Raw genomic sequence first — 23,897 nt, 5'->3', positions numbered from 1 at the left:
TTGGTTTTAACATTAACTTCCATGGGATGCATGTTCAGTATTATTACTGTTGTTTATTTTCTTATTTGGTTCTGGTATGAAGAACTGAAAGTCATTAAGGTTAATTCCATGAGATGGCAGAGATCATTATCAGCTAATGACTCAAAAGTAGAATGATTGGCCAGAGCACAGAATGAAAGGAGCTAAAGTAGAATGGAGATGTTAATGGAGAATGCAGACCCATTAGAATTTTTCTAATGCCATTCTGGCTGATGGCTTCACAGACTTTATGTCACTCAATGCCTGTTGCTGCAATGCAGGTGGTGGGGGGAGAGTATTGCCTTCCTAGACTGCTTATGCTTCCCAGAGGCATCTGGTTGACCACTGTGGGAAACAGAATGCTGCCCTAGATAGGTCTTTTGTCTGCTTTAGCAGGGCTCAAGACATACGAACAGCATTTACAAGCAGAACAGATATTTGACATACAGTATGTTGGAAATGTTCTGTTTCATGGGGAAAAATGAGGCCAAAGAGTTTTTAGGTGGAAGCAGAAATATGAACTTAGAAAAACAGCTTATTGTGGATTTAAACAAGTGCAGTTGAACTGGGTAATAGCTGTTCTAGGTATGTTCAATAAACGTCTTCACAAGCAGTTGCAAAACAAAGATTATTTTACAGAGCATTGTTCTGTCTCAGACTAGAGGGTTCTACATATCAGAAAAGGATACAATACAGATTGGGTGGTGTATTAATGGATTTCTTGCAATTAATTCATTGCCAAATGGAAGCAACATGGAAAAAAAATCCAGCCTACCATTTTCCTATTGACATGAAATTGTTTTGACTTTGTTATGTAATATGCATTTATATTCTGAAGTGAGAAGATAATACTATATGCATTTTCTAAATATTTTTAAGTGGCTTGTTGCAGTGTCACATATAATTCATTATGTTAATCAGACCTGCTAGAAAGCATCCTAATGACACTTAGGAGTCATCCTCATGTATTTTGTTATGTGGGGTTTTAAGTTTTTACCTATAAACTGGTAGTGTTTGTACTAATGGGCTGGTATATAAATCAAATAAATATACTGTACATGCGAGGCAGATAAATATTTCAGTAACTATTTGCCCTTTGTTTTCGCTAAGGCTTTCATGGCCGGGATCTAATGGTTATGGATTTTTCGGGCTCTTTGGCCGTGTTCTGAAGGTTGTTCTTCCTAACGTTTCGCCAGTCTCTGTGGCCGGCATCTTCAGAGGACAGCACTCTGTGCTCTAGTGTAGTTTGCTTGGGAGTGGAATATTTATGGCTGTGAGATAGGATTTGTCCTATTCAGGGGATGGGTGATTAGTGTGTCTTGTTGTGGGTGTATTGTTGTGATAAGGAGGAGAAATTATTATGATAAGGAGGAGAGGGACAAAAGCCTATCTCACAGCCATAAATACTCCACTCCCAAGCCAACTACACCAGAGCACAGAGTGCTGTCCTCTGAAGATGCCGGCCACAGAGACTGGCAAAACGTTAGGAACAACAACCTTCAGAACACGGCCAGAGAGCCCGAAAAACAATGCTCTTTCATTGTAATGTTATTATAGTGACTTTCCTGTTCTCATGCTAAAGAGGAATGGTACAAAGCCTACAGTGCCTAGTAGGCTGTGTTTTCACTTAGCTACCTGAGGTCCAGCAACTAGAATCAGGAGAAAAAAGCAGGGGGGAATGCATATAATTAAGGAAAAGAGTCCCTCTGAGCATATGCATAACCCAAGTGTTTGCTTTTGTACTTAATTTAACCAGACAGACTCACACACTCTATGTACTTTTACAATGTTATAACGAAATATAATATTTTTGCCCCTAAATTTGTACTGTCCTTAAATTTATAACTGTATATCTTGTCAATCTATTGTAAAACAGCCCAATTTTTACTAGTTCAAGGAAGCGAGGTGGTAAAAAATAGTGGAGTTTGCTAAGGGATATAAAATTCTGGAATGGGCATCTCCCCAATCAAAGAGAGTGAACAAACTTCAGATTTAATTAGAGAAGTAACCACGTTTTGCTGTTAAGAACATTAATTTGCTTGTTTAATCTCAAAGTTAAGACTTGATCATAGGACATAAAAATGGTCATTATCTTTCAATGGGAGCTAGAACAGCTGTAATCAATAAATGGAAAAAGATGAGTCTTGTTTGCTATACACTTTAAAATAAGCAATTTAGGCTTGTAGCCAACTATGTACTGAACTAACAATACAAGACACAGTGAACCAACAGTGGCAACTTTCCAGAGTTAGTATGAGAGTTGTTGCGTGAGAGAGGTGGTTCAAGTGTTTGGGCAACTTCCAAAATTTGTACAACTACTTAACATGAGCTTGTGCTACGTATAGCTAAAGGAATTCCTTAAGTAGTTCCTGGTGTAATTCCTTGCACAACCACATGCATAAATGGTATAATCTGCTGGAACTCTGTTGGCAGAGATTTTCATTCTAGTAATATTACACTGGATTTAAGCTATAGATTACTGTATATGATATATGATAAGTTAACAAACTCTGAGTAAGAAAACAATAGTATATACAGTGGGGTCTCGACTTACGAACGGCTCGACATACGAACGTTTCACTTACGACCCACTCTCATAGGAATATATGGTCTCGACTTGCGAACTTAGATTCGAGTTACGAAAATCTTTTTTTCCCTTTTTTAAAAGCTAAGTCATCTTAGGTTAAAAGAAAAAAGAAAAAAATATCCCCCTCTAGTGGCAGAAGGCGGAATAGCAGCTTCCCATTAGTTTCTATGGACGAAAAGAGCAGGTACGGATTAAATGGTTTTCAATGCATTCCTATGGGAAATGCAGATTCGATTTAAGAACTTTTCGACCTGAGAACTGCCTTCCAATACGGATTAAGTTCGTAAGTTGAGACCCCACTGTAATGGTGTGCGCTCAAGTCAGTTCTGACTTAGAGACTCTTTCCATGGTTTTCTAGGTAGAGAGTACTAAAAAATAATTTACCATTCCCTTCTTCTGGGGGTGCCCTGGGACTGTGCAGCTTGCCCATATCTCTGCAGACTAGCTTTTCTGCCTGGAGACAAAGTGTGGAATTGAACTTCCAACCTCTCACTCCACATCCAGATAGATGCCTAATTCACTGAGCTATCCAATCCCCCTAAGAAAACATTGAAAAGTAAATAACTCTGGAATATGCTTGTAATATTCTAGAATTTTAAAAATGCAAGGTAATGCATGCATATATTCTTCAGAGTAATATTTAGGGACTTATATTGAGATCATTGCTCATATATTCTTTAAGTGTTAGGAGATCACTGCCTAAATGTTCTTTAAAATTAGACACTAATACAGTATAGCTATCTCTTACTTTTAAAAAAATGTTGGCCAAAAACTTCTTGTGTAAATCACACTGGAGGAAGGGAAATGACATCATCTCCCCCTCTGAGTCCTTACTGCTTAAATATAATCTCATTGCATGTGATTGGTGACTTCACTTGTGACCCGGAACTGAACACAAGAATTTTTAACTATTAACAATTTAATTCATTCAAGAATCCAAAACGATAGCACTCTTTTTGGATTCCTGAATGACTTAGATTGCCACTGATTAGAGAGTGCATGTTTCAGTTCCTCAGGTCCTCTGCGATACCACCCAACTTGTACACAATGAGATTATATTGAAGCAATGAAGAATCAAAGCAAGGACCCTCATAGCAATCCACTAATGCAGGTGATGTAATTTCCTTTATACCAGTGAAATTTTTATCAGAGGATTTGGGCCATTACAAAGTAAAGGAAGACCTTCTAACCCTAGACATTTCAGTGAGAAAACAAATATAAATAAGGTTGATGAATTTATTTTCTTGGTTTAACTTTTACATAGACACCTTTGGTATGGTATACAAAGACACTTGGTGAACTGAAGGCATTAAATGAGTGTTATCACTGAATATCATATAACATGGAACATCCTGCACATATATCCCCATGCCAGTCTTACGTAGCTAAGCTACTCATGTAAACATTTAGAACAAAATAGATTTTTAACAAGGGCACGAGACAATATGCAAAATATTTATAGATATTGAGTGCTAGGTATTTTTCTCATGACTTTTTCAACCTATCTCTTGATAATTGGTTCCAAATTATTTGAAGTATAACTTTTGATGTCTTTTTTTTCAGGCTAGGAATGGCAAACCTATCATGCAAACAATTCAACTTTATTTTAATAATTAATTACAAGGAAGGACAAAGAACCAAGACATCAAAGGGAAAGAAATGAAAGCAGCTTGTCTCTGACCGTCAAGGCCAATTAATGTCCTAATCTAACCTTATGCATCTGAGACTAGCACATGGTGTGCACAGATGTTGACAGAATAGTGTCCTATTAACTCTTTGGGGTTTGTATCCATAATCTGCTTTGCCATTAATAACATGTTTTTTTAAAGACTTCTTGGTTCTTTATGCTGGGGGAAGGGGGCAACACTTCTGTGAATCATAATGGTACTTTCTATTGTCTAATAAAAATAAACTCTTTTATAAGACAATAGTTTCTATTGTTTCTATATGAAACAATTTCCTGCGACTTGATCTTTGTTACCATTTTTTCTACTAAAAGTCTAAAACACATGAAGGCATGATAATAGGAGTTCCTTACTATATAGCACAGAAAACACTTTTAAAAATGCAGCATATTTTCCTTCCACCTACGACGAGCTCATACATGAGTTTCCTGCTGTTGCAATTAGAATAATTTGAACTTTCTGTGACAACTTAGCAGGAGGAAGCAAAATCCCACTTTTTTCTATTACGACATAATTACCGAACAGTGATTGTACAGTGTTCATTTTTGGTGGGCTTGGGAACTGGGATAATAGCAGAGACACTCCAAGGAAATCAGAGCTAGGCTTTGTGTCCATAAGGAAAATGTGGAATCTTATGTGGCCTCTTGACAAGGAGAAGCCTCATATAAGCTTCAAAAGCAGTGTTATTTCCTTTTGCAGAATCTGTCCTGCTTTATAGGTTAATACAGTGTGTTCCACCTGTCCCCAGCTCAATGTGTTAATTTGCAAACACATAAATGATTGAAACATATTTCCTTCAGACACATTCCTGAAGGAAAATTATCCAGAAAAGACTGCTTTTAATTTTTTTCCTGGGAAAACAAAAGACATGGTTTGCTTTTATTTGCTTTCTTGTTTAATACAGACACTAGATGGAATGATAGACTGATGAAAAATTATGGTGCTAGCTCATAAGAAGGCCCAAGTATGGGCCCATTGTTGTATAACTTCATGTTCTCTCTCCTTGCTAAGTACCGTATTTCAACTTATCTTTGTTTCTTAAGGAAACTGTTCAGGAGGCGTAACAGAATAAAGATGCATGCCTATTTAGGTTTAAAAGAAAGAGAATATTGTTATTTCTATCCATTTAGTTTTAAACAGAATGCATATATCGACTCACACAATACTGCTGATATGGGAAGTGAATTGTCTTCAAAAATTATTTTAGAATGATTAGAAATTAAATATTAATGTGACATGTTCAGTTCTATTTTCAGTTAGGCACTTTTGGATGTTTTTTAAAAATGGGGCTAGACAGAAGAACATCACATGGATTCAGGAGTACTGCCAGATATCACTTTAACTATCTCAACATATTTGTTAGGTGAATTTCCTTTTGCTATCTATTTGAACCTAATGTACTTGTAGTTTGGTACTGTAGTTTATTTTCAGAGCAAACTGCTAACTGCAGAGAGCAGTTCTTTCTCCAGCAAAAACTTATAAATGCATTTGTGAGTTTCACAGACATTAATATTTCTATACCTGACCACATGACTGTTTTCTTTCAGCTGTTAAGCATAACAGTAACAGTCTCTGAAAAATCATTTTTAGAATCCAATTAAGCTAGTGCTAATCAAGATTTCTTATAGCAAAAAATGCTATAGGTTAAGCAGCAGAGAAGGTAAAATGATGGCAGAAAGAAGAGCCAAGAGGTGAAGTTTAACTATATTACCTGTCCAGACTATTTTGCTTCCAGTGGCAATTAACAATCTATCATTGAGCAATCACAATCAGTAAGAAAAGTTCTGTGATATTATGTCTATAGCTGGTGAACAGAATCTGTCTCAGTACATGTCAACAACCTCAGATATGCAGATGATACCACGCTGATGGCAGAAAGTGAGGAGGAATTAAAGAACCTCTTAATGAGGGTGAAGAGAGCGGAAAAAATGGTCTGAAGCTCAACATCAAAAAAACTAAGATCATAGCCACTGGTCCCAAAATAGTAGCTATGATAATCGTCTCAACTGAATTCACCCATTCCTATGTATTTTAGTTCACTGACGCCCAGGATGTCAATGTTTATTATTGCCATCTCCTTTTTGACCACGTCCAGCTTACCAAGGTTCATAGATCTTACATTCCAGTTTCCTATGCAGTATTTTTCTTTGCAGCATTGGACTTCCCTTTCACTTCCAGGCGCGTCTGCAGCTGAGCGTCCTTTTGGGTTTTTCCCAACCACTTCATTAGCTCTGGAGCTACTTGTCCTTGTCCTCTGCTCTTCCTCAATAGCATGTTGGACGCCTTCCGACCTGAGGGGCTCATCTTCCAGCATCATATCTTTTTATCCTTTTGTTTCTGTTCATGGGGTTTTCTTGGCAAAAATACTGGAGTGGTTTGCCAATGCCTGCTCCAGGTGGATCACATTTAGTCAGAACTCTCCACTATGACCTGTCCGTCTTGGGTGTCTCTGAACGGCATAGCCCATACCTTCTCTGACTTACTCAAAGGGTTACTCAAAGGCATTGTCATGGGTTGTTGACAATAGTTAACTGGTCTTGGGTGTCCCTTCATGGCATAGCCCATAGCTTCTCTGAATTACTCAAGCCCCTTCTCCACAACAAAGCAGCAATCCGTGAAGGGGCTTCTTAGATAATTATAAATATTAATTTCACTGTTCTCATAATCTTGTATGTGGACTCTATGAACAGGCAGCCATCTAGCAAGCTTGGGAACAACAATCAACACCACCAAGGGTAGAATTTAAAACCTACACTCCTGATTAGTCTTTACAATTCCCATTTTGAAATGTGATTTTAACAAAGGAAGCTGTCATGATCCAGGATTCTTAGGCTTTTTTGTTTTATTTTATTGGTGTATTTCGAAATATTGTTTTAACAAAGGAAGCTGACATCAACATCTGGGCACCATTTTGGAAATTGTTATGTACTTTCTCCACCATTCAGTTCTCTGTGGTGCCCAGCATGGCAAAGACTTGTAGAAGCTGAAAGCTAACTTCTGTTTCTTTTTTTTTTTTTTAGTGGTCTAGTCTCACCTACCCTTGCCTTCAGATTGTATTCAATGACCACATGGATTTTTAAATTTGTTTTGTTGGGGTATTTTGAAGTTCTCTATTCACTTCCCATGCTTTTTAACATGTTATTCGAACTGCTATGAAGTGTATTAATGCTCTTAGTTTTATTCTGTAAGTTGCTTAAGAATAATTTTTATTTTGAGTCATGTTTACATACACATGAATGATGAAATCCCATCTTGCACTTAGATGCTGTATACACATGCAAAGAGATGAAATATGAGTCAAGAATAAGTTATTACTGAATTTGAAATCCTACATTGATTCTTGTGTCAACAACGCTATTGTTACCTGGTAGATTAATACAGTAGTTGTAATTTATTCTCAGCCTAATAGTCCTATTCCTCTACGAACCACTGTCACCTTCCCTATTATCTGCATCTGGTCAGAAGCCCATGTGATTAAATGCCAGTTGTAGTTTCCCTGACGGAGACGGTTTTCTTCTAAAAACGAGGGCCGAATTATTAGTTTCATGTCTGAGCAAATGGACCCAATGCACAAAAGCGCGCCTTAAAATATACCAATATTTCTTGAAGGTGCCACAATGGTTTTTTTTTTTTTTTTGGTCTCTTATTTTGTTTGGCTTTGTGTCTGATATCCTGGGTTGAATGCTTCCTTATCCATTCTGAACCTGCTCTTCTCTGCCGCCTGGGTCTGGGACTCAGTCCCCCCTCATTGTCCTTGCACGTAGGAAGAGCCCCGTCCGTCGGAAGGGCGTTGTCCACGTCCCTTCACAAGCCAAGGACGCCCACTTCCCGTTTTAGTTTTTCCCCCCCCTCTTGCGCGCGTTCTCGGGAGTCTCGCGCATCCCCGGTCACATGTCCCACCCGCCCTTTCGGGCTGAAGTCGGCTCTCCTCCTCCTCCTCCCTCGGCGGCCTTCGTGGAGCGTCATGGTCGGGCCCCTCCTCCTCCTCCTCCTCTCAGCGGCCGGACGCTGCGGCGGCGGCGGCGGGGCTGTGTTTGGCGCGGGGGATGCTGGGTAATCCGACTCCACAGAGAAGGAGAGAGAGCGAGGGAAGGGGAGGAGGAGGAGGAGGAGGCGGCCGAAGAAGCTGGCAGCCCCCCCCACCCCACCCCCTCAACAGCAGCGCCACCGCCCGCTTCCGTCCAGCCGTAGCTCAGCGGCCGCCAGCCATGGAGCGGCGGGAGAACCGGAGAGGGTGCTGCTGTCCCGCCGCCGCCGCCGCCGCCGCCGCTCCTGCCTTCTCCCGGTGATCCGCGCTGGCCCGCCCTTCTCTCCGCCCGTGGCTCCGACTCCAGGGGCCTACTTGGCCCTCGTCGTCACACTAACCCGGCTGCGCCAACCGGGAAATGGTTGCGGCGTAGGAAAACCGGCAGCGGAGGTGAGTGGCGGGCGGGCGGGCCGGCTGGCCTGGCTGGCGGGCGGCTCGGGGCTCCGGCCGATGCCTGAAGAGCCGGCGGGGTGGGGTGGGGCTGGGCGGGGCGAGGCGAGGCGATTCAAAGCAAGGTAGGCCCCGTTGGCCCAGGTAGCGTGGGAGGCCGAGGCCGAGGCGGCGGCGGCGCTGGCGCTGCTCCCTTCTGCTCTCCGGTGGGCCAGGCGGGCCTGCTTGTCACGGTCTCCAACAAGGCCCGACGTCGCCTCCGGCTGCTTGCTTGCTTGCTTGCTTGCTTCCGTGCCCCATCCCGTCGGAGAGTCGTCGGGTCAACGTGTTCCTGTTTCCTAGTTTGCGAGAGCTGCCTTCCTCTCTTTTCCTTCTCCCACGGGCGGGGGGGGGGGAGGCGCTGACTTAGCCGCCGCTTCGTTTTTTCCACATGGAGGGATTTCGCCCCCCGCCTGCCTGCCTCCCCTTCTTCCCCTTCCCTTCCTTGTGTCTCTTGTGTCTTGAGGGGTTCTCCGAAGGACGGGAAGTGCCGAGATTCCGAGGCCTGCGTGCGAGATGAACCCACAAGGGGCTTTGTGGGACAGAGATTTTGTAATCAATAAACATATAATCCATGCACAGATCCAAGCAAGTATTTACGTTTTTCTGCATTTAAAAGTAGAAGCGAGGGTGAGATGACAGCACCTTTCTTTCCCGGAATTCTGGCGAAATGAGCAGAGATAAAGTACCTTTAGGTTTTTCCAGGGTGGTTTTGCTAACTAAGCCATCTCATTTCCCCCTTTTGCCTTAGTTGGGTTTAATCCTCCTCTGGTGCTTGACGTCAGTGCTTTTGTTTTTTCAGTTTGCTGTCTTTTAAAGTACTGAGCAGCTTTCTGAAGCAAACAGGGAGGGCTAGCCAGTGGCCTTTCTGACCAACTTCATTTGTTTTTCCAAGTAAGTGCAGTACTGTAATTTGATCTTCAGAAGGAGAGTTTAATCACCACTATTCCCATCCAAAACCCTAGTTTGAGGAGACTTACTGGTTATAACAGGCCTCATGCAAGTACCTGTATTCTTTTCCTAATGGTTGAATTGAGGGCAGGTTTATATAATACTTGTTTTGTGAGATGTGTCAACTGCCTTTGAGCCTGAATGGATATAATACATGAATTGGTTACATTTGGATAATTGAGCAGCATATTGGTATGACTCCTGATATTTTCCTAAAAGCTGTTAAAACTGCTGAGTGGCATATAAATATACATGAAAAGCTTTCTGATTACTTGCATAAGAGTACAAAATTGTTTTGACCAAAGTGGAGGTTGGAAAGAGGCTAAAAGATTTAAATCAGGAGTGAGCAACTTCCAGAGGCTTTGGTTTGCCCAGAACATATGGGGAAGCAACCCCTGATCAGGTTTGCTGCTTTTCTACATGTAAAGAAGAGGGAGGAGAGTACCTTATCTTTAAGGCAAATTTTGCTTCCTGAGGCCTCCAAGAAGCACAGATATTGTTTGAAACAGTTTGTGCGTCCTGCATTTATTTTAACATGTAAAAAGCTGACAGTTCCACTGCTGAGATGAATTTAGCATTAGGATCCTAGTTAAGATTGCAAAGATGCTCCAGAAATGGTGTCCTGCTCTGATCTTAAATAATGGAATTGTAGATTAATACTGTTATTATACTGAAAGATTTCTTGCTAGAAATATGTTTTCTTTATATCTACCGTATTGTCCGAGCTTCTCAGAGGCCTGGGCCACTTATATTTTTCATGCATCCTGGTATATTAAAAATGAAGGAATGCCAAAACAGAATTTTAAGAATTTGTGATATGTTTTTAATATAAGGCCCTCCAAGAATGTGAAGGCCCACACCAAGTGCCCCCTTTGTAATGGGCCCTGTCATTAGGCTACTGTACAGTAGAATCATTCTGGCTTACAATTGTGTCATCAGAGTTTTAACATGGTTATGCTTGTTGGGATCTACAGGAGAAATGCAAAAAAATAAGTATTTTTACATAGACTCATATCTTGATTTAAATTAATGTGGCTTAATTTAATTGAATATGCTCCAAATTTGAGTTGGAACAAACTCCATATTGAATAAAGGTGTCAGAACATCATTCTTTTAGCACTATGATATGAAACATGGTGAAAGAATATGAGGAGCAAAAGTTGTCTATCAAAAATATGAGTGAGTACAAAAAAATATTTATCCTCATTCATGTTTCCTTCTTTGATTTGTTACTCTGCCTTGCTTTATCTGTTTGTCCTACTGACAGTTGAGGTGGAATATTTATGTGTACATTGGCTGGTTCCACTAAAGATAAAAAGATAAAAAAAATGCAGTTTGACTGCTTTAACTATTGGTTGGTTTGAAACCTAAATTCTGTACCTTGGATGGACTTCATTTTTAAGTGTACTGCCAAATAACAACGGGCTGAATACAGATTTAACCAGAGTAGACTCATTAATGAGTCACTAGTAGAGATGGGGGTATTCACATTCATATACGAATACCCCCACACAGGTGGACATAATGAAGATCCAGACCCATGGGGCCAGACGGTCCACTCACTGACTCGCCGCAGGCGCCGTGGAGCCTTCCAATGGTTCCGGAGACCATGTTCGGTGAGCCACTCTTCGACCTAGCAGAGAGGCTTGTCGTCCCACCTCCTGCCAGAAGCTGCCCCAAACGCAATCTCCAGAGCCATTGGAAGGCTCCGCAGCACCTGCGGGAGATTGGTGAGTGGTCTGTTCAGCCCCATGGGGCTGGACCCTCATTATGTCCACCTGTGCTGGGGTATTCATATACGGATCTGAATACCCCCATCTCTAGTCACAACCTTTCCTACCACTGATTTCAACAAGTCTGCTCAACCAAAATATGAACTATCCATTATAGAATAATATCTTAGTTTATTTTAGCATGTGTATGGTATTACTCTGAGATATAGCAGCCTGTAGAATGATCAAATCTAAATGCATTCGATTTTAAATTTATTAGGATTCCCCACTGGAAACGATCTGTTGGCATATTTAAGTATATGTACAATATTACTGTAAAGTGTAACAACAGGATGTTGCTGTAGTTATAAAAGCATACCCTTCATTGTCAATTAATAAAAGTAACTTCCCTTTCAACTTGAATCCACTCCTAGCAAGAGATATTAGCTGCAGCGTAAACACCTTATATGTTAATTCAGCCTTCTTCATGTAAGGCTGTCCAGATCATTTGGATAAGAAATCCTGTCATTTCCAACATCAGGGTCTGTGGATGGTACCATGCTGGAGAAGGCTGAATTAAGTTATGTATTGTTATGTTAGCTTTGTGAATATGGCCTCAGAAGTCACTAGCCTGTAAAAATGTTTACTAACCTGGTGGGAGGAGACTAGCAGTAGAGTGATGAAGAAATCTGTGTCATGCGTTCCACTTGTATGTGAAGGAAATTTATGTAACCCACAGGGTTAGTATATAACAAGAAGAGTCCCTTTATCACCTGTCTGTTCATTTTTTGCAAGTATTTTATTGGCATTTGTGGTTCCTGGGTTGGTGCTAGTATATGCTTTCCCTTCTCTTGGAGGTAATAGTAGTTTCTAAGTGGTGTGATCTTAAATCAGAGCCATAGCAAGGATACAGAAGATTAGACAATTTATGTATTTATTGGATTTATATTACATCTTAGTGCAAAATATGGGTTTGAAGGTAGCTCACAGTAATGTTAGACACAAGAACACAATTGAAACAGGAAAGACAACTAAGCACAGTGTAAGAACCCAATTATTTTTTTGTTCATGTCAGAGGCACTGCAGTTCAATTTATAAATATATCACATAATTTGTACCCAATAATGGTAACATCAGAATCATTTGCGGTAGCTGACATCAAATTTTCCATAGTACACATTGAGTGGCAGAGAGGTCACTGGTGTAGATGTGAAGTTGTATGTTTGTTTGTTTGTTTGTTTATTTATTTATTTATTTATTTAATTATTTATTTAATTATTTAATTATTTAATTATTTAATTATTTAATTATTTAATTAATTTATTAGATTTATACCCTGCTCCATATGGCAGCCAGGCCACTCTGGCTGGCTAACAACAGGACAAACAATGCAATATTAAAATACAATAAGAATAAAATAATGCAAACATTGAACAGATACAATAACTAGTAGGATAAATTAAAGCAGGTGGCTATAAAGATGGTAGAAAGGATGATGAAAGGATGGCAAAAAGGATGATAAAAGGGAAGCAGAAATATCAGCAACGTAACGCTCAGGGAAAGCCTGATGGAAGAGCCACGTTTTCAGTGCTCGTGTTCTTCTCCATTCCTTCAAAGGACTATTGGTATGAAAACCCAGTTTCTTAGGTTTACCTTAGTTCTGCGAACTTTGGTCTGTAGCCTATGAATTGACTTCCAGGTAACTCAGTTCTGTGTATGATCAGGGGGTTAGACTTGCTTAAGTTCCATCCATTTTAAGAAATGTAAACATCTTTCTTTTCACATTATAATACTGATGTTCTCTGTTGTTCCTTCAGAATTTACAGATGTTCTGAAAAAACTTTTCTTTGATTTTAATATCATCGGAATAGGATGGCTGTTGAAGAGTATATGATGTTTTGAATTTATCACTATTAACTGCTACTTCTGTTCCTGTGTCACTAGGTGCAATGCCTGCTAGGTAATTGATTTATCAATGTGCCCCAATAAAAAAAAAGCTCAAATAAAAACTATGAGCGGAAGGTGCTGAGATCTGCTATAGCAGTGATCCCCAACCTTGGGCCTCCAGATGTTCTTGGACTTCAGCTCCCAGAAATCCTGACCAGCAGAAGTGGTGGTGAAGGCTTCTGGGAGTTGTAGTCCAAGAACATCTGAAGGCCCAAGGTTGGGGATCGCTGTGCTATAGGACTCTCATGTCATATCAGACATAGTTTGACTCTTGACTGAATTCAACTTGCAATTCAATGTGTCATGCCAGACAGAGGGATGTCTCTATTTCACTTGGATTTGAGAGAGAGCTTAGTGTTAGCAGTATATTAACTAAAACAAAAACAACAATAAGGAGATCAGAAAGTAAAGATGTTTAACTGAACAATGATAAGGACATCAGAGAGTAAAGGAGTTTTTACTGAACAATTCAAACTTGGAAAACTTCTGAATCATTAGTGATTGGTTATAGTGATTGGGATAGTGGAATATACTTGTGTAGTCTCATTCATTAAAAGCTACTTTTGATTTTACTTACATCTGCAATCTGTTTGGTGGAACAGGAAATTCAGTTCATTTTTTTATTTGCAACCAGACAGTGGAGTATGTGCATTTTCAGTTTTTTTAACTGTCTACAAATAAGTAATATGTATGGTTTTTAGTTTGAACTAACTCCAGGAGACAGTGGAAGACAGGAGGGCCTGGCGTACTCTGGTCCATGGGGTCACAAAGAGTCGGACATGACTTAACAACTAAACAACAACAATGGTTTTTAGTATATGTTTCATTTAAATTTCCCAATGATGATTATCCCAGAAAAAGTTTTCACATTTGCAACTTCTCAGATTGATTAGTATTGATCTGTTTTGTTGCCTGTGGGATGTTATGAAACACTGTATTTTTCAAAACAAATTTTTTTTGACAGAAAACAGTAATTAATTATGGACAATCAATTAGTTTCTGATTTATGGTGACAATCATGGAGTTTATCACTAGAAACTATTTACAAGTAGTTTACACGTCCTTCCTTCTGGTGATACTTTGGCACTATACATGTAGCCAGATCAGCTACTTGTGTTCTGGGAGATATCTGATGGCTTAGCTCCTAGAAAGCACAGTGAGGATTAAAATTTCATGCTCCTGGCTCTGTAACTAGCCACTCCAACCCAATGAGGTATACTAGGAATAGGCACACTTCAGTCTTGAGAGACTATGGTATCGTGCTCTACGTGGATACTTGGAACAGCGTCTAGTGTGGTTAAGGCCAATTTGAGAGTGACAATCCCTTCCACACTGAGGACAAATACAATCTGTACCCCGTCTGGCTCCCTGATTTTGCTGCTTTTGTGACTGCCTCTTTGCCTCGGCCTGCTGGACAAGGGTCTCTTCAAATTGGGAGAGGCCATGATGCACCACCTGCCTCCAGGCTGAATGCTCAGATGTCAGGGTTTCCCATCTGTTGAGATCCATTTCCAAGGCCTTCAGATCCCACTTGCAGATATCCTTGTATCGCAGCTGTGGTCTCCCTCTGGGGCAATGTCTCTACACTAATTCTCCATACAGGAGATCCTCTGGAATCCGACCATCAGCCATTCTTACAACATGCCCAGGCCAATGCAGACATTGCTGTTTCAGTAATGTATACATGCTGAAAATTCCAACTCTATCTAGGACTACTCTGTTTGGAACTTTGTCCTGCCACATGATACCAAAAATGTGTTGGAGGCAATTCATATGGAACGTGTACAGCTTTCTCTCCTGCCGTGCATGAAGGGTCCAGGACTCACTGCAGTAGAGGAGTGTGCTCAGGACACAGGCTCTATAGACCTGGATCTTGGTGTATGTCATCAGCTTCTTATTGAGCCATACTCTCTTTGTGAGTCTTGAGAACATGGTAGCTGCTTTGCCAATGCGTCTATCCAGCTTGACATCTAGGGAGAGAGTGTCAAGGTACACAAATTCATGGACAACCTCCAATAATTGCTTGGAGATGATAATAGAGGGAGGTGAGTCCACACCCTGGCCCATGACTTGTGTTTTCTTCAGGCTGATAGTCCAAAGTCTTGACAGGCCTTGCTAAAACGATTCATGAGTTGTTGGAGATCTTCAGCAGAGTGGGCAACAATGGCTGCATCACTGGCGAACAGGAAGTCCTGCATGCATTTCAGCTGGACTTTGGTCTTTGCTCTCAATCTAGAGAGATTAAAGAACTTTCCATCTGATCTAGTCCGGAGATAGATACCTTCTGTTGCAGTTCCAAAGGCATGCTTCAGCATGACAACAAAAAATATCCCAAACAGGGTCAGCACGAGGACACAGCCCTGCTTCACTCCGCTTCATATGTCAAAGGGATCTGATATTGAGCCATCAAAAACTACAGTGCCCTTCATTCCCTCATGAAAGGACCTGATGATGCTAAGGAGTTGAGGAGGACATCCAATCTTAGGAGGTATTTTAAAAAGGCCATCCCTGCTAACCAAGTCAAATGCTTTTGTAAGATCTGTAAAGGCCACTAAGAGTGGCTGTTGTTGTTCCCTGCATTTCTCCTGCAACTGTCTGAGGGAGAATACCATGTCAATGGTGGATCTATTAGCTCGAAATCCACACTGTGATTCTGGATAGACTCTGCAAGCACCTGTAGCCTCTTCAGCACAACACAGGCAAGCAGCTTTCCTACTAGCTTTCCAAAATAATACAGTACAGTAATGAAAAAAGAATATTCTGTGACATAGCCTGGCATTTTCATTAAAATAGTCAGGAAACAGAATTTAGCTTGAAGGGTTAATATAAAATGAATGTATTTTTTTATCAAGCAGTAGTTAAAAATCTTGTTGCTTACTGTAGTAAGTTGCAGCTAGAGTAGGCCTGTTGACTCATGCAACTTATGGAGGAGTTATCAAATCTGCATTGATTAGGTGGGTTTGCTCTAGTTGCAAACTGCTATTCTAAACAAGTATCGTTTGTTATGTAGTTCTGTAGGCCTGATTGTTGTCTTTAAAATTTTCAACTGTTGTCCTGCTTTTGCACTTTTTTCTTTCACCTTCACTAGCAGTCATTTTAGATCATTGCTATTTTTTGCCAATGTTATGGTGTCATCTGCATATCTTAAATTATTGATGTTCCTTCCAATTTTTACTCCCCCATCTGAATATAATCCAGCTTTCCTTATGACATGTTCTGCATATGGATTGAACAGATAGGGAAATAAAATACACTCTTATCTGACCCTTTGCCTATAGAAAACTATTCTGTTTCTGCATATTCTGTCCTAACACTAGCTGCTTGTCCAGAATATAGGTCGCACATGAGAGCAATTAAGTGTTGAGGCGCATTCATAAGATTATAAGAGGAGCCCTGCTGGATCAGGCCAAGAGCCCATCTAGGCCAGCTTCCAGTGGCCCTATCAGATGCCTCTGGGAGCACATGAGACTACCAGACACCTGTCTCCTGACACCCCTTCCCTGCACCTGGCATTTGGAGGTACCTTCCTTTTAAGTCTGGACATTATACATTCCCATCATGGCTTGTAACCTGCAATGGACCTTTTCTCCAAGAATCTGTCCAGTCCCATTTTAAAGGCATTTAGCCAGATGCCACCACCACATCCTGTGGCAAGGAGTTTCATGAACTAACAACACACTGAGTAAAGAAATATTTTCTTTTTTCTGTTCTCACTCTCTCAACACTTAATTTGAGTGGATGTCCCCTGGTTCTGGTATTGTGAGAGAGGGAAAAGAGCTTCCCTCTCTCCACTTTATCCATTTCCTGCATAATTTTATATGTCTCAGTCATGTCCCTCAGGTGCCTTTTCTCTACACTAAAGAGCCCAAAACGCTGTAGCCTTTCCTCATAAGGGAGGTGCCCCAGCCCAGTCATCATTTTAGTTGCTCACTTCTGCCCCTTTTCTAGTTAAGGTGCAGCGACCAGAACTGTACGCAGTACTCCAAGTGTGATCTTATCATTTTGTACAATGGCATTAGAATGTTAGCTATTTTCAATTCCCTTTTAATGATACCTAGCTTACTGTATTTTTCCATGGATAAGATGCCACTTTTGTCTAAAATCGTTAGACTAAAAATTGAAGATAGTCTTATACATGGAAAGACGTGTATAAGAGAGATGTGTGGAGAGAACAAAAACAAATGGAGGGGAAAGGAGGGATCAAAGCGATCATTCAGCTCTTTAATCCCTGCTTCTCCCTCCTTTTGCTAAGACTTAGCAAGTGGAGGGGAAAAGCAGGGATCAAAGTGATAGTGCAGCGTTTTGATCCCTGCTTTCCCTTCCTTTTGCTAAGCCTTAGCAAAAGGAGGGGAAAGCAGGGATGAAAGTGCTGCACGATCGCTTTGATCCCTGCTTTCCCCTCTACTTGCTAAGTCCCATGGGGCTTAGCAAAAGGAGAGGGGGAAAGGATCAAAACAATCCCGTGGTTGCATGAGGGGGAAAGGGATCAAATTGATCGTGCAGCCATGGGATTGCTTTGATCCCTTTTCCCCACCTTTTGAAGAAAGCAGGGGTCAAAGCGATCCTGCAGCACTTTGATCCCTTTCCCCCTCCACTTGTTAAGCCCTGGTTGGATTTCTTAATTTTGGGTTAGAAAAGTGGTGAGGCGTCTTATACATGGAGGTGTCTTATACACAAAAAATACAGTATTTCTTTTAGAACAACTCATAGCTTCTCATGGTTTACACAGTCAAAGGTTTTGCTATATTCTATAAAGCAGCAAATGATCTGAAAATCTTTCATATGTTTCAGTAGGCAATTTATATTTGCAATGTGATATCTAGTGCCTTTTCTTTTCAAAATCCAGCCTGAATATTTGACATATATCTCCATATAGGGTAGAAGTCTTTACCGCAAAACCTTGACCATCATTTTGCTTGCATGGAAAATTAATACACTTGTTTTGCAGTTACTGCACTCATTTCTGTTTCCTTTCTGGAGATTATAATGTATATTGAACATTTCCAATCTGTTGGCCACGGTTTTGTTTACCATATTTGTCAGTAAATTCTTGTTAGGATTTCAACATTCAATGTATCTGTAGCTTGGAACGGTTGTCTTGTTTCTCTTCTGTTCATGATGAATTATTTCCTCTAAGTCAGAGGTCCCCAACCTCTGGTCCGCAGCCCAGTGCCAGTCTGTGGCCTGAGCTGGACCAGGCCATGGAGACAGACACCCTGCCCCTGCATGCAGTCACCCCCACACAGTTGATTTGCACATGCACGCATGCTCCAGCATGCCCGTATGAGCGTTGCGCCGCCATTTGTGCATGTGCTAGAGTTGAGTGTCATTTGTGTGTTGGTGGCCCAAAAATCTCAGGGGTTTTGTGTATTAGATAGAATGGCAAATAGAATGTAAACCTGAAGAACCCCATAGGTCAACATCAGAACATCACACATAGAGACCCAAGTATCACTATCTGAGCTCACCCTTCCAGGAGGGTGAACTTTAACAATAACATAAATAAAATCCAGAGATGAGGTTCCTGTCCTTAAGAATCTGTAGCCTAGGTGAGGCCAGGAATATGGAAAAGCGGAAGTAATGGCAGGCATAGGTAGCAAGCAGTGAATGCAAATGTAGATGTACAGTGGTGCCTCGCACAACGAGTGCTTCACACAACGATAAATTCACACAACGATGGCTTTTCCTGAAAAATTTGCTGCCTCACACAACGATGTTTCCTATGGGGAATTTTCGCACAACGATGTCCCTTTTCGCTCCTGTAAAAGTGCCTTAAACTGTTTGAAAAGTGTTTTAAATGCTTGCTATCATTAGCCCACCTCCTGAAACCTATGCAAACTTAATTTGGTGTTGTTCTGAGGCGTCCTTAATTTTTGGTGATTTTTTTTTCTCTTATTGAACTGTCTCCAATGCATTTCAATGAGAGAAAAAACAAAAAAATCACCAAAAATTAAGGACGCCTCAGAACAACACCAAATTAAGTTTGCATACGTTTCAGGAGGTGGGCTAACGATTGCAAGCATTTAAAACACTTTTCAAACAGTTTAAGGCTCTTTTACAGGAGCGAAAAGGGACATCGGAAAGAGCTCTTTGATCTCCGTTTCCCTGCTTTTGAAGCTCTTTCCGATGTCAATTTTCGCTCCTGTAGAAGTGCCTTAAACTGTTTGAAACCTGTTTTAAATACTTGGCATCGATAGTCCAGCTTGTGAAACGTATGCAAACGTAATTTGGTGTTGTTCTGAGGCGTCCTTAATTTTTGGTGATTTTTTGTTTTCTCCATTGAAAGCGATTGGACAGACCATTCAATGGCTTTCAATGGAGAAAACAAAAAATCACCAAAAATTAAGGACGCCTCAGAACAACACCAAATTAAGTTTGCATAGGTTTCAGGAGGTGGGCTAACGATTGCAAGCATTTAAAACACTTTTCAAACAGTTTAAGGCACTTTTACAGGAGCGAAAAGGGACTTCGCAAACCCATTCAAATGCATTGAGTCGGCTTCAATGCATTTCAATTGGGGAACCGCGTTTCCCTCAACGATGTTTCCTATGGGGATTTTCGCTTAAGGACGGCAATCCGTTCCAATTGGAACAGATTAACCGGTTTTCAATGCATTCCTATGGGAAATGGTGTTTCACAGAACGATGTTTCACAGAACTGTGTTTTTTTGGAACCAATTAACATCGTTGTGCGAGGCACCACTGTATATGCTTTGGCTTAGTTTTAGCTGAAAATATGGACTGAAATATTATGTCAAAGGCTTTATGTTAGGGGTGGTTTGTGTGTTGAGGTTTGAAGTAAATTCAGTAGTGAGAAAAAGGGACATGAGCATCAGATGCTAACAGAGGGGGACATAGGCAGCCATTACCCAAAGTGGTAACACAGTGCAGTTGTGACAATATAGTAAGACTGAATTTTCATGGAGATGGAAAAGTAGCTAAGAGGGTTAGGTTCTTCAGGAGCTGCAATCCATTAGAAATTTGATAGTTTCCTAGAGCAGGGGTCCCCAATTCCTGGTTTGCTCATGCGCATACACCCGCGCAAGCACCCCCGAGCGCCATGCCCCTTCACGCATGCATATGAGTGCGCCCCCCCGTGTGAGCACCCCTTCATGCATGCACCCAAGTGCCTGAGGTGCCCCACCTTCCCCGCACATGGATCCTGGCCTTCCCCCGGTGACAAAAAGGTTGGGGACCACTGTCCTAAGGCATAATGGACACAGGGACTCCCAGATTCCCAATGCCTTGTAGTTCCCACACATAAAGTACTATGTAAGACCATCACAAAGAATTTAGCTTTCTTTGTTGTGTCTCCATCCTTATAGAATGGGCTCCCATTAGAGCTTCTCCAGGTCCCCTCTCTTCCAGCCTTCATGAGGATGCTTAAGACACTGCTGTTTAAAGAATCCTTTAAGGGGATCCTCAATTGAATCACAATGTATTTGAGCTGCTGGTCCGATTATATGTTATGTGTTTGAATATTTTCTTTTACTGTAAACCATCTTGAGTAGCGCCCATCAGTTAATTGGGTGGTAAATAAATAGACAGACAAACAAACTATTTCCAGTTCTTGCCGTAGTGGGTCACTCTAATGTGAACAAATAACTTTGCAAGATTTGATTTCATGGTTATCTTTACGCTAAGGTAATGGAATTACAGTGGTGCCTCGCACAACGGGTGCCTCACACAACGATGAATTCACACAACGATGGCTTTTTCTGATAAATTTGCCGCCTAACACAACGATGTTTCCTATGGGGGATTTTCACACAACAATGTCTTTTCCCTCATTTAAAAGTGCCTTAAACTGTTTGAAACCTGTTTTAAATGCTTGCAATCGTTAGCCCACCTCCTGAAACCTATGCAAACTTAATTTGGTGTTGTTCTGAGTCATTGTTAATTTTTGGTGATTTTTTGTTTTTCCCTCATTGAACTCTATTGAACTGTCTGTCCAATACATTTCAATGAGAGAGAAAACAAAAAATCACCAAAAATTAACGAAGACTCAGAACAACACCAAATTAAGTTTGCGTAGGGTTCAGAAGGTGGGCTAATGATTGCAAGCATTTAAAACAGGCTTCAAACAGTTTAAGACACTTTTACAGGAGCGAAAATGCACATCGGAAAGAGCTTCAAAAGCAGGGAAACGGAGATCAAAGAGCCCTTTCCGATGTGCCTTTTCGCTCCTGTAAAAGTGTCTTAAACTGTTTGAAGCCTGTTTTAAATGCTTGCAATTGTTAGCCCACCTCCTGAAACGTATGCAAACTTAATTTGGTGTTGTTCTGAGTCTTCGTTAATTTTTGGTGATTTTTTGTTTTCTCCATTGAAAGCCATTGAATGGTCTGTCTAATGGCTTTCAATGGAGAAAACAAAAAATCACCAAAAATTAAGGACGCCTCAGAACAACACCAAATTAAGTTTGCGTACGTTTCACAAGCTGGACTATCGATGCCAAGCATTTAAAACAGGTTTCAAACAGTTTAAGGCACTTTTAAATGAGGGAAAAGAGACATCGGAATGCCATTCAAATGCATTGAGTCGGCTTCAATACATTTGAATGGAGGAAACATTGTTTCACTCAACGATGTTTCCTATGGGGATTTTCGCTCAAGGACGGCAATCCGTTCCAATTGGAAAGGATTAACCGGTTTTCAATGCATTCCTATGGGAAATGGTGTTTCACAGAACGATGTTTCACACAACGTTGATTTTTTTGGAACCAATTAACATCGTTGTGTGAGGCACCACTGTAGTTGTACTGGTGAGTGCTATATGGTATGGCTTTTATTTCTTAGAATGGGGTAAAACATTGGGAACTGTCATATATATAAAATGTATTCAGTTCATGAATAGATCTACCATAGAAAGGACTTGGTGATTGTTCCTCTGTACAAGTACAAGAGCTAAAAATATAAAGACAGGATTCTCTGGAATGATGATTAGCCTGTTTCCAAATACGGTTGATATAATTTCTCTGTCCTGCAGTTATTGTCCTGAATGCTGTGGCTTGTAGATTTATAGGCCAAAATTATACTGTGAAATACATGTAAGGGCAGTCATACAAATGGTTTTTGTATTTTGCTGTCTATCACATAGTCAGTTGCTCAACCTGGACATGTCAGGGCTTGCAGTGGACAGCTGACAAAATTACACATACCACCTGCATGATTGCCAGTTTAGACTTTGTGATTCCAACAAATATTAGGATGCATAAATTAAGTTGAGATATGCTCCTATCACCTAACAGTGAATTTGCTGTGATAATATTGAATTTTGGTCATGCAGTGATGGCAAAATAGTAGTAGTCGTAGTCGTAGTCGTAGTCATTGTCATCCTCATTATCATCCATGTGTTTGCTTTAAAACCTTTCTTTTTTAAAAGATGAATGGAGCACCTTAAAGTTCAGATTGGCATAAAACAAAGTGTGTGTGCTCTCTTCATATCTTGTTTTAAAGCAAAAATGTCCCTTCTGTGAAAGGAAGGGCTTCTGGCCATGCATGAATTTGAGGTTTAATACAGACTCCAATTGAAGGGATGGGATAAAGGCAAATTTTGCATATTCTGTCTTCCTTCTGCATTCCACCATGATGTCTCCCACAGTGTTCCAGAGTAGGGCAAAGCAAGAATCAACTAAAGTAGTGTCTGTCATATTCTCGAAGGCTTTCACGGCCAGGATCCGATGGTTGTTGTGGGTTTTCCGGGCTGTTTGGCTGTGTTCTTAATTTTTTTTTGTTCCTAACGTTTCACCAGTGTTTGTAGCCGGCACCTTCAGAGGACAGGAGTCTTCTTCCAGCTGGAACAGTCGGTAAGCGGAATTCCACTAATAGGAATTCTGTATCCATGCTAATAGGTTTCAGAAACAATGGCTAGAGTTCAGCCCTAATAAAATGTGTGTTAAACTATAATTTTGATTACAACAGTTTCTAATATATTTTTATCTAGGAACAGTCTTTATTTTGAAAAATGTATCCCATAGGATTGAGCTACTCAGTCAGCGGTGGTAATAATTTCATGATTTTGCATTTTCAGAGTTCTTTCATACATGATAAACAATCATTTTTTTTACCAGACGTAATACATTTTTAGAAGCAAGGTTTTACAACTTTTCGTGACACAAAATATGTTATTGCCTATAGGGAAGACTAATAGCTTATTGTTTATGTCTGAGGAAGTGGACTTGTCCATGAAAGCTCACATTAAAAATAGCAGTTAGTCTTTAAAGTGTCACACAATGTTTGTCATCTTGATGATGATGATGATGTGTGGTATATATATTGTGTCTTAGTTTTTTGTAGAAAATTGAGTTTAAAGGTATGTTATTGTAGCAACCCCAGACCTACTGGAGTATCCCACCCTGTAGTTATGCTGCCACCAACCATTCGCTCTCTCAAGTCACCCAGACCAGGAATGGATTTTAATAAACAAGAGAACAAGGTTTATTGAAAAAACAAACAGGGTAAATAAAAGGATCAGGTAAATAGGATACTGGAACTTGGGATAGTCCCAATCATACACATACAACAGATTGGTTCCCACGGAACA

At 40.6% G+C, this 23,897-nt stretch overlaps 1 protein-coding gene across 6 annotated transcripts in view; it reads left to right on the top strand.

Moving 5' to 3' along the window:
• Positions 1-8,358: 8,358 nt before the first annotated feature.
• AFF4 (ALF transcription elongation factor 4) overlaps positions 8,359-23,897 on the top strand; it is a 71,328-nt gene continuing 55,789 nt past the window's right edge. Inside the window, exons 1-2 of one of the 6 annotated variants that reach the window (XM_072990204.2) lie at positions 8,615-8,707; positions 9,213-9,334. The gene's annotated coding sequence lies outside the window, so the exon portion shown is untranslated. Of the gene's footprint in view, positions 8,708-9,212; positions 9,335-13,226; positions 13,370-23,897 lie in introns of those variants that run through there. The other 5 variants (XM_072990202.2, XM_072990201.2, XM_072990206.2 and 2 more) reach the window with 5 other exon arrangements.

This window comes from Pogona vitticeps, chromosome 2, assembly GCF_051106095.1.
Source record: "Pogona vitticeps strain Pit_001003342236 chromosome 2, PviZW2.1, whole genome shotgun sequence".
NCBI lineage: Eukaryota > Metazoa > Chordata > Lepidosauria > Squamata > Agamidae > Pogona > Pogona vitticeps.
The sequence above is the reverse complement of the archived record's forward strand: the minus strand, read 5'-3'. Positions and strand labels throughout refer to the sequence as shown.